Source organism: Nelumbo lutea, chromosome 8 (assembly GCF_056320005.1).
Source record: "Nelumbo lutea isolate HS-2025 chromosome 8, American lotus-T2T, whole genome shotgun sequence".
Classification (NCBI taxonomy): Eukaryota; Viridiplantae; Streptophyta; class Magnoliopsida; order Proteales; family Nelumbonaceae; genus Nelumbo; species Nelumbo lutea.
The window spans coordinates 32,326,828-32,335,384 of NC_142691.1; the positions used below are offsets into that span (position 1 = coordinate 32,326,828).

The window sequence follows — 8,557 nt, forward strand, 5'->3', positions numbered from 1 at the left end:
GCTCGTATAAGAGCTTAAGGCCACGACGGGGAGAAATGTAGTAGGAACGCCTTTTCTGGAGGTGCTTCGAGAGAAACATTCTTGATGCAAAGGATGGTGGAAAAGATGTCAAGATTAAGGGGAAGATAGTACTCGTAAAATAAAGAGATAGTCCCAACCACATTTTGGATGGAGTTGGGGTGAAGCTGGTCAACAGTGACATTGAAGTGGTTCAAAACCTCCACTATCAGGGGATGCAGAGGGAGGCGGAGGACAACGATGAGCTGCTCCTGGAAGATCACTATCTCATCAGGACCGTGCTCCCAAGGATAGTTACGGGAAGGCTAAACTGAAAGACCAAGGCCCTAAGCCTCTCCATCGACATGGAGGAAGGACCAAAGCTATATGGCTCCCTGCCCCAAGAGGTAGATGCAGTTTCGCCAGAAGCCTCCTGAGCTTCCGAAGCCTGTCCCTAGGCTCCCCCTGAGCTCGAGGGGGCATCATCTTGGTCATCACCCCAGGAAAAGACATGGTACGGATACCCAGACATACTGACTAGATGATAAGACTCACTAGGGAAGAGGAGATGAACTGAAAAGACGATGCGAACAGAAGAAGAGCTCGTGCAGCTAGATGAAGACGCGACCTCAGAATCTGAAGGCAAAGCAAGTTTGCGTAAAAGAAATGAGGCCTGAGGCCCTTCTATTTATAACCACTGTGCCCTCAAATCGATAACTCAGATTAAAACGGATCTGACGATTCACAGTCAAGATGACCGCATGCCTCTTGAAGTTGAAACATGACTGGCTGCACTTGTCCCATCATTAAGGTAATGACGGCTGCACGTTTTCCAAAGTTAAGAGCTGCTTTGGCACGTCTTTTGGCATTCGAAAGGTCCAGAGACCCCTTGACTTATGTGCACGTATTTAATGTGATCAGTTAATCAAGTTTGAACTTCGGGTCAAATCCACCCGTCACACTTCATGAACTCCTCATGCTAAGGTAGCACCCTTAGCCCGAGGAGTGGGGGGCAATTGATGGAGGGTGATTTGACCTGACCCCTTAAGATGGTGAGACGTGGACATGACTCAGCACAAGTAACAACTCAGCACCGTAGTCTGACCGTGACTAAGTAACGAGCCCGCAGGACAGCTCACTACGTCACAACTCGCTCTAGGGTGAGCTCACTACAGTGTGAGCTTGAGGACCCCTGATGTACTAAAAGGGAATACTCCAAGACAAGTCTATCCCAGCTCACGAGCTAGGATAACCAGCTCGCTCCAATACTTAGGTAGAAAAACTGCCCTAAGGGAAACCTCAAGAGGAACCACCTCGATGTACCCTTGGGAGCTCGCTACAAGGTAGCTCACAACATAGTATCTCGCTACAAGGAAGCTCACTACAGGATAGCTCGCTACTAAGCGACACTACATCTTCAGGAAGTTTCTATCTGACAAGACCGTACCCATCAAACTTTACCATGTCTTTTGACTGACGGTGCAGTCCCTGCCAGGTTGACAGATTGCACCCACGTCTCTCGACAGATGGTAGCGTGTCTGTCCTCCCGGGACGTGTCACTCCTTCGATTGGGTAGTACTCTGCAACGGTTAGCTACGCAACCCTGGCAGATAATGGCTACGACAGAGGTCTAGTGGCGGTTACGCCCGACTTGACAAGAATGCCCATATTTAAGAGCCTCTAGGTCGAAGGGGAAGAAGGATCTAAAAACATATATCTTATCTTGAATATCTTGAATCGACTCGAACTTTCTCTTGAGCTAGCTCAGTGATCTAGCGTGACGTACACTCTTAGCCTTCTTTGCACCCTTTACTACTTTCTCCAACGTTCTAACTTAAGCATCAGAGTATTCCCACCGGGCAAGTTCCCCAGGAATCCTTCATCGTCTTCTTCTCAGGTACCGTCCGTCGCCAGGTAGGAGCCAATCAACTGTCAGCTAGGAGTGCCCGGATTATATATATATATATATCATATATATTTTATACATTATAAATTAATAAATATGCATTATATATAAATATATATATTTATAATATATTATATATTATTTAAAACATAATATTATACATTTATAATTTTAATGATATATATATTTATAATATATATTTTAAAAGCTAAAAAACCAAAAAACCGACAAACCAAACCGATGGTTAACCGGTTAATCAACTGGCTTCGGTTCGGTTCTAGTTACCAATTTTCAAAAAACCAATAATACCAGTTCGATTCCAAAAATGCCCCATGGTTTAGTTAACCGAACCGTGAGCATCCCTAATTCCAATCATCTGATGGGATATGGAGATGGCTCAACCACTGCACCATCAAAGGAGGTTGCTAATCCAAACAATAGTGGAGAGGCCATTCTTAATCCAACATATTTTGACTGGTTTGAGAAAGATCAACTTGTTTTCTCATGAATCATCGCCTCGTTTCCTCACAAATTGTTGGGCATAGATCTTCTTCACTTGAGGTATGGACTGCTCTTTCTAAGTCTTGCAAATTGTTCTTGTTCTACAATCTTGCAATACAAGCAACAAGTACAGACCTTAAAGAAGGGGAACTTGAGTGTCTCTGAATATGTTGGCAAAGCTAGACCTATAGCTGATAGCCTCTCAGTAGCTGCAGAACCCATTCTACCTGATGATTTGATTTTATATATACATGCTGGACTAGGTCCAGAATACGAATATGCCTCGTGGTTGAGGCAAAGGGCATTGGCTTTCCCTCATATGGCAGATGTCAGAACGATGATGGTCAAGGCTGTAACAACTCAACTATTTCTTGCCATTTATATAACAAACCTAGCCATGGAGTGACTAAATTTTGATGTCAGTATCAAGGATTAAAATATTATGCCCAATATGGGGCATATCATATTGGTATAGAGCCCCACTTTTGTAATCACCAAGTCAACTTTTATTTCATGATAATAAATAAAACAAATTAACTTATATTAACATTAATATCCTCATGAAATCCAACAAAGCAATATACACTTTTCTTCAACAACTCCAATTACAAATTAAAAGGAATAATATTCAAAATTTTTATAAACCAATGGAATAAATAATCTATGAAACCCACATTTATATCAAAAAATGATTTTTAATTTCAAGAAATCTAAAAATATTAATAATAGAATAGTTATTTTAATACTTATAGTTTATAAATTTACACATGATATGTATCTTAAAATTTTTATAAATTATTAATTAATATTTTAGTTTCCATTAAATAACAATGTATTTATTATTTACAAAACATTTGAAAATGTAATATAAATTGAATCTATTAAATCTACTAATCTACATTTATATCACAAAATTATTTTTTTATTTTAGAAAAATAAAATATTACTATAGTGAAATAATTATTTTAGTAATTAAAATTTATGAATTTTCATATGCTATGTATCTTCAAAGTTTTAATCGATTTAATATATTTTAAGTTATGATTATATATTTTTAAAAGTTATTAATTAAATATTTATATTTTATGATAATATATTTATTGTTTATAAAAATAAAAGGAAAAATTCTATACTTTAGGTCGAGTGACAATTTAGTATTTGTACAATTTGGTATCCAAATTTTTAATTTGCGACAATTTTGTACCTGACGTTAGATTTCTGTCAGTTAAAAACTGGTTAAAATTTTCAAAATACCAAAAATACTCTGTACAAAAAACCTTCTTATTTCCCTAATACCCTGTTGTTGAACGAACGAAAAACCCTTTTTAGTTCGATAAAAAATGGCACTTCTTCCGACGGAAATCTTGTTGGGATGATTCCACCGGGTATAATTTCCGGTCGGATTCTTGTTAATGATCAGCCCATGGATGCTGCACATTTTCGGAAGTGTCGGGCAACATCACCTAGCACGACGCACTCTTCCCACTGCTAACAGTTGAAGAAACACTCATGTACAACGCCCGTCTGAGGGGATGTGGTGGGCGTAGTGTGGCTGTAGCGAGAGTGAGAGAGCTGCTAAAAGAGCTGGGGTTGGATCATGTGAAGGATTCGAGGATTGGCAGGGATTCAGCTCGTGGGATCTCAGGCGGTGAGAAGCGCAAGGTCTCTGGGTTACAGAGACTCTGGGTACACAAACCTCATCGGCTCTTGAAGGCCAATTGTTGATTGAGGATAAAGCTGCTGAAAATCATCATGAAGAAGACGACCAACAAGAGAAGCGGTTGACGAAAACTTAGGCATATGATTTTATCGAAGAAAAGCATCTTTTCTACCCAAATTCTCGATTTCGAGAGGTCTTAATTCTAAGCCAGAGATTTTGCAGCAACATATTCAGAACCAAGTAAATTTTTGCGGTCCGAATGGCCGGAGTTGTGCTGGGAACCATTTTCATGAATGTTAACAATGACACCACCCAGGTCAGGTTGTAGACGCGACTCGGGTTCTTCGCTTTCAGTCTCACTTTCTGGCTCTCTTCAGCAACAGAAGGGCTATTGATTTTCTTAAAGGAGAGAAGAATTTTGATGAGAGAGACCTCCAGAGGAGCTTACAGAGTCTCGTCCTATGTAATAGCCAGCACCCTGGTATTCCTCCCCTTCCTTCTACTATTTGCTCTTCTGTACAATGTTCCTGTATATTGGCTAGGGGGTTTGAGAAGAGAAATCGATGGGTTTCATACTTCTGTTTGGTGGTTTGGACGATGGTGTTGATGTCGAATTCATTTGTGGCATGTGTCAGTGCTCTCCTTCCCTCCGAAAACGGCACTGCTTCTCGGATTCTCGTGGCGCAATAATTTTCCAGCGTCGTGTACGTCGAAATCAACTTTCCCGGCGGCACATTCGCCTGACACCACCGGCGTGAGGGAGAATTTCCCGGCGGCACAGTGCTTCCTACTTCCATTGGTCCGTGGGTTATTTTAATAATTTTAATCGGTGGAAATGGCACTAGGGGTGTGGCTACCAGAGGGAGCGAAGGAAAAATATGGAGTTTGGAGCCGCAACCTAAATTTTTGGGAAATGGGAATTTAGGAAAATTCAAGATATTTTAAGAAAAATATTTTGTTTTTTTGGTGACTCGTTATCCAATACGGATAAGATTCTTAGGATCTGGGGACCAAAGTATGGTGTGAGAAGGTATTAGGAATCTCACACATGCTTGATTAAACCGGCCTCTACTTCACCAATGCTCCAAGGATAATTTTATAATTTTTAGGTATTACAGAAAGAAAATTTCTGAAAAAGACTAATTCAAATATATGCAAGTAAGAAAAAAGGATCTAGTATTACATGAAAAAGAATTCATTAGTAAACAAGATAGAAAAAGGAACTATGAAAAACTAGGAGATTGGCGATATTCTGAAAGACAAAATCAATCCATGAATCAAATATATGCAAGAAGAAAACTCAAAATAGTAAGATAATACTAGTTAGAGAATTAAATGACTAACAAACTAGAAACTGAAAGAGGTTTTCTACCTTATATGCTGAAAATAAAATAGAAGAAAAGAGGGATGGTTACGTAAATAAATGATCTAGCTTAGAAACTAACAAGTGTATTAAACTAAAAAGTGCTGATGGCAATAAAAAAACAAACGGAGTAAATGTTAAATGAGGCCAGGCCTAATTAATGCATATGATGGGATTGGTTGGAAAGATATAAACAAACTATCGTTTAACCATTAACTATATGAGGACTACAAATAATTGAACATATGCTTGCATTAAGCAAATCAATTAACTAAGCCATTTTTAACACTTGAGAATAATAATAATCACAATGGTAAAACTTATGCTAAAGACTTGAAAATCAACCGTAGGCTAACCAATTATTGATGAAATCTAAGCAACCTTGGTTACGTGAACTAATGACCATTGAGAAATTTGATTATCACTAAAAAAATAAATAACTACTAGTGAAAACAATCCATCATCGATCAAACCAATAACGAAGATGTTGCAGAAAGCTTTGAAAGAAACATATGACTACTTGATCAAGCCGACAAAATAAACCCTTAACAATTGCTAGCAACAATGAACAGATCAAATGAATGAACTCAAGATCCTGAACTCACCTTGAATATGGTCGATCCAAAGGCAAGAGAAATGCATTTAGCAGCAGATACGTTTGGCCCGAGGAATGAGAAAGTATTGTTTATGTAGCCCAATAAACATTGTTGGACGTCTTCAACATTTCTGCAACAACTTTAGACTTCAAGAATGCTTTGGCTTTCTTCTTCAATGTGGCTTGACCTTAGGGATTCTTAGACTTAAGATTGACATGGTGGGACAGAAGGAAGTGGGGAATGTGAATGGGGGAGTTCTTAGACGTGAAGGGGGTATTCTCTATACTAGTGAGTATAGAGTGATTGCTCTAGGCTTTCTTGTGTGTCTAGGATGTGAGAAAGGGGTGGTATTTATAGATTTTTTGAGAGGGGAATGGAGGGCTGAGATGGAAGACAAGGGAGATCAATGGCTGATGTTTAAATGATTTTTGGAGGGAGATTGATTGAGAGAATGGGCTGCCAAGATAGCTTTGTGAGAGATTCTCTCTATCAATCAAGACAAAGAGTGAAAGATTTCCCCAATTTACCTAAATTGGACATTCTAAGTTTAGGTGATTGGCTTGATTGATTGGAAGCTACCGCTGGTCAAATCATAAATTTTTAAGATGTTTCTAGAGGCTGAGAGGAAGTTTTGGTCGTGGAATGCCCTAGGTTCGAAGTTATTGTAAAGATGATTCTAAATGGAGGCCCCAATCGAGTCTAACTTCGGGTCTCAAGATGGAGGGGCTAACGGTGTCGGAATTGGACAATCTTGGTACTGTTCGACTCAGAATTTCGAGATCTATCTATCTACAGTGTTGGATTTCAGATTTTTTGGGGTTTAGGATTTAGAATCAGAGATGATTCCAATCGGATGATCAAAATCAGTTCTAGCTTCAGGTCTTGAGATGAAGGGGTAAGCGGTGTTGGATTTGGGTGATCTTGGTATTGCTGGACTTGGATTTTTGGGCTCTACTTACCTATGGTCTCAGATTTTCAACTTGATGTTAAATGAGGATTAAGATCAAAATGACTCCGATCGGACGATCAGAATCGGTTCCAGCTTCGGGTCTTAGGATGATGGGGTAAACGGTGTCGTACTAGGGTGATCTTGGTGTTGTTGGATTCGGATTTTTGGACTCTAAGTACCTATGGTTAGATTTTGGATTTGGTTTTAAATGAGGAATAGGATCAAAATGACTGATCCGACAATTAGAATCGATTTTGGCTTTAGGTCTTAGGATGATGGGGTAAACAGTGTCAAACTTAGGCGATCATGGTGTCGTTGGATTCGGATTTTCAGGAGGTTAGCTAAAGCATGTTTGAAGCTCAAAGTGCTACAGAAAGACTAAAGAGTGCAAAAAATGGGGTGTCTATAGATTGCCCCTCTTTGTTGGAGGATGATAATCTGAACAACAAAGCTTGAGGAGACAACTTATTTTTGCTCAAAAATGCGATGGAATAACTGTCATGTTCAAAAGAATGCTGCTTGAAAAAAAATTTCATGACAAAATTGTTGATGATTGAAAGAAGATGATTGTTTTTTATTGAAAATGGTAACCCTGGAATGTCCTCCTATCGTCTGCTCCCATAGTTGTCTAGCACTCGTTCGATTGTTGATAAAAGGGTTGCCGTAAGCAGGCCAATCCCTGAATCTTCTTGAAGGGGTTTTTGAAATGAGATCTCTCACCCACAATGTTTGTGTGGCTGTCTAGGACTATGATCGCCCCTACAATAGAGGAATTGTGGAATCTCTCATTGGTCAATTCCCTGAGATTTTTCGGGATGCATGATTTGATAAATAGATGATGAAAAAGGAAAGAAGACCTTTGTCATTGAGAAAATATTTTTTGTAGAAAACTGTTGAGTGTGGGAAAGTCATTCCAATGCATTTCCTTATTCAGCATAACTAAAAGACATCTAGCAAATTCTCACACCTGAGCCATGCATGTTTGACATGGGCAAGTCAATATATATGGCTCTTGGGACATTTGGCTTTGAAGTCCAAAATATGCTTTGATGTTGGGAGTTGGGTCAACCACCGAATATGAAGATTAGGGGCATATGGGACTTAGGACTGCCGTAGTGGATGTAATTCAATGATAATAACGATGTTGATGTGAGGATGAAGCTTGAGTTGCAATGTAAGAGATGAGGAAGTTATGATTGATTGTGTACCTTGTGCATGCATGACATGTTAAAAGCACTCTCCATTTTCTTTTTTTTGAAATATGAAGGAAAAACAACTTTTGTGATTTTATGGCCTCGGATTTGTCTAAGTGGATGAATTCTTTTCTTTTGTGATGGATGTCCTAGACTTATCATCAATGGCCATCACCGAAGCATTTATTTGAAAACTTTTCAAAATCAAAATCTTTTTAGAGTTTTAAAAATTCTTTTGAAAACAATCGGCTAAACTAGGAAAGCATGATCTATGCTACTAACTTTTACCGAGTTTGGTCCATCAAAGGTGTGTGAAAATGGTTGAATTGACTTCAAGATTGGGAGGTGGCACTATGGAATTCTCTTCCGTTGGTCCACTTAGGCATTTCCCC

General features: G+C 39.0%; 1 pseudogene; it reads left to right on the plus strand.

The window, feature by feature from the left end:
* Positions 1 to 581: 581 nt before the first annotated feature.
* On the plus strand, positions 582 to 4,947 carry LOC148843727 (ABC transporter G family member 10 pseudogene; annotated as a pseudogene).
* Positions 4,948 to 8,557: the final 3,610 nt, after the last annotated feature.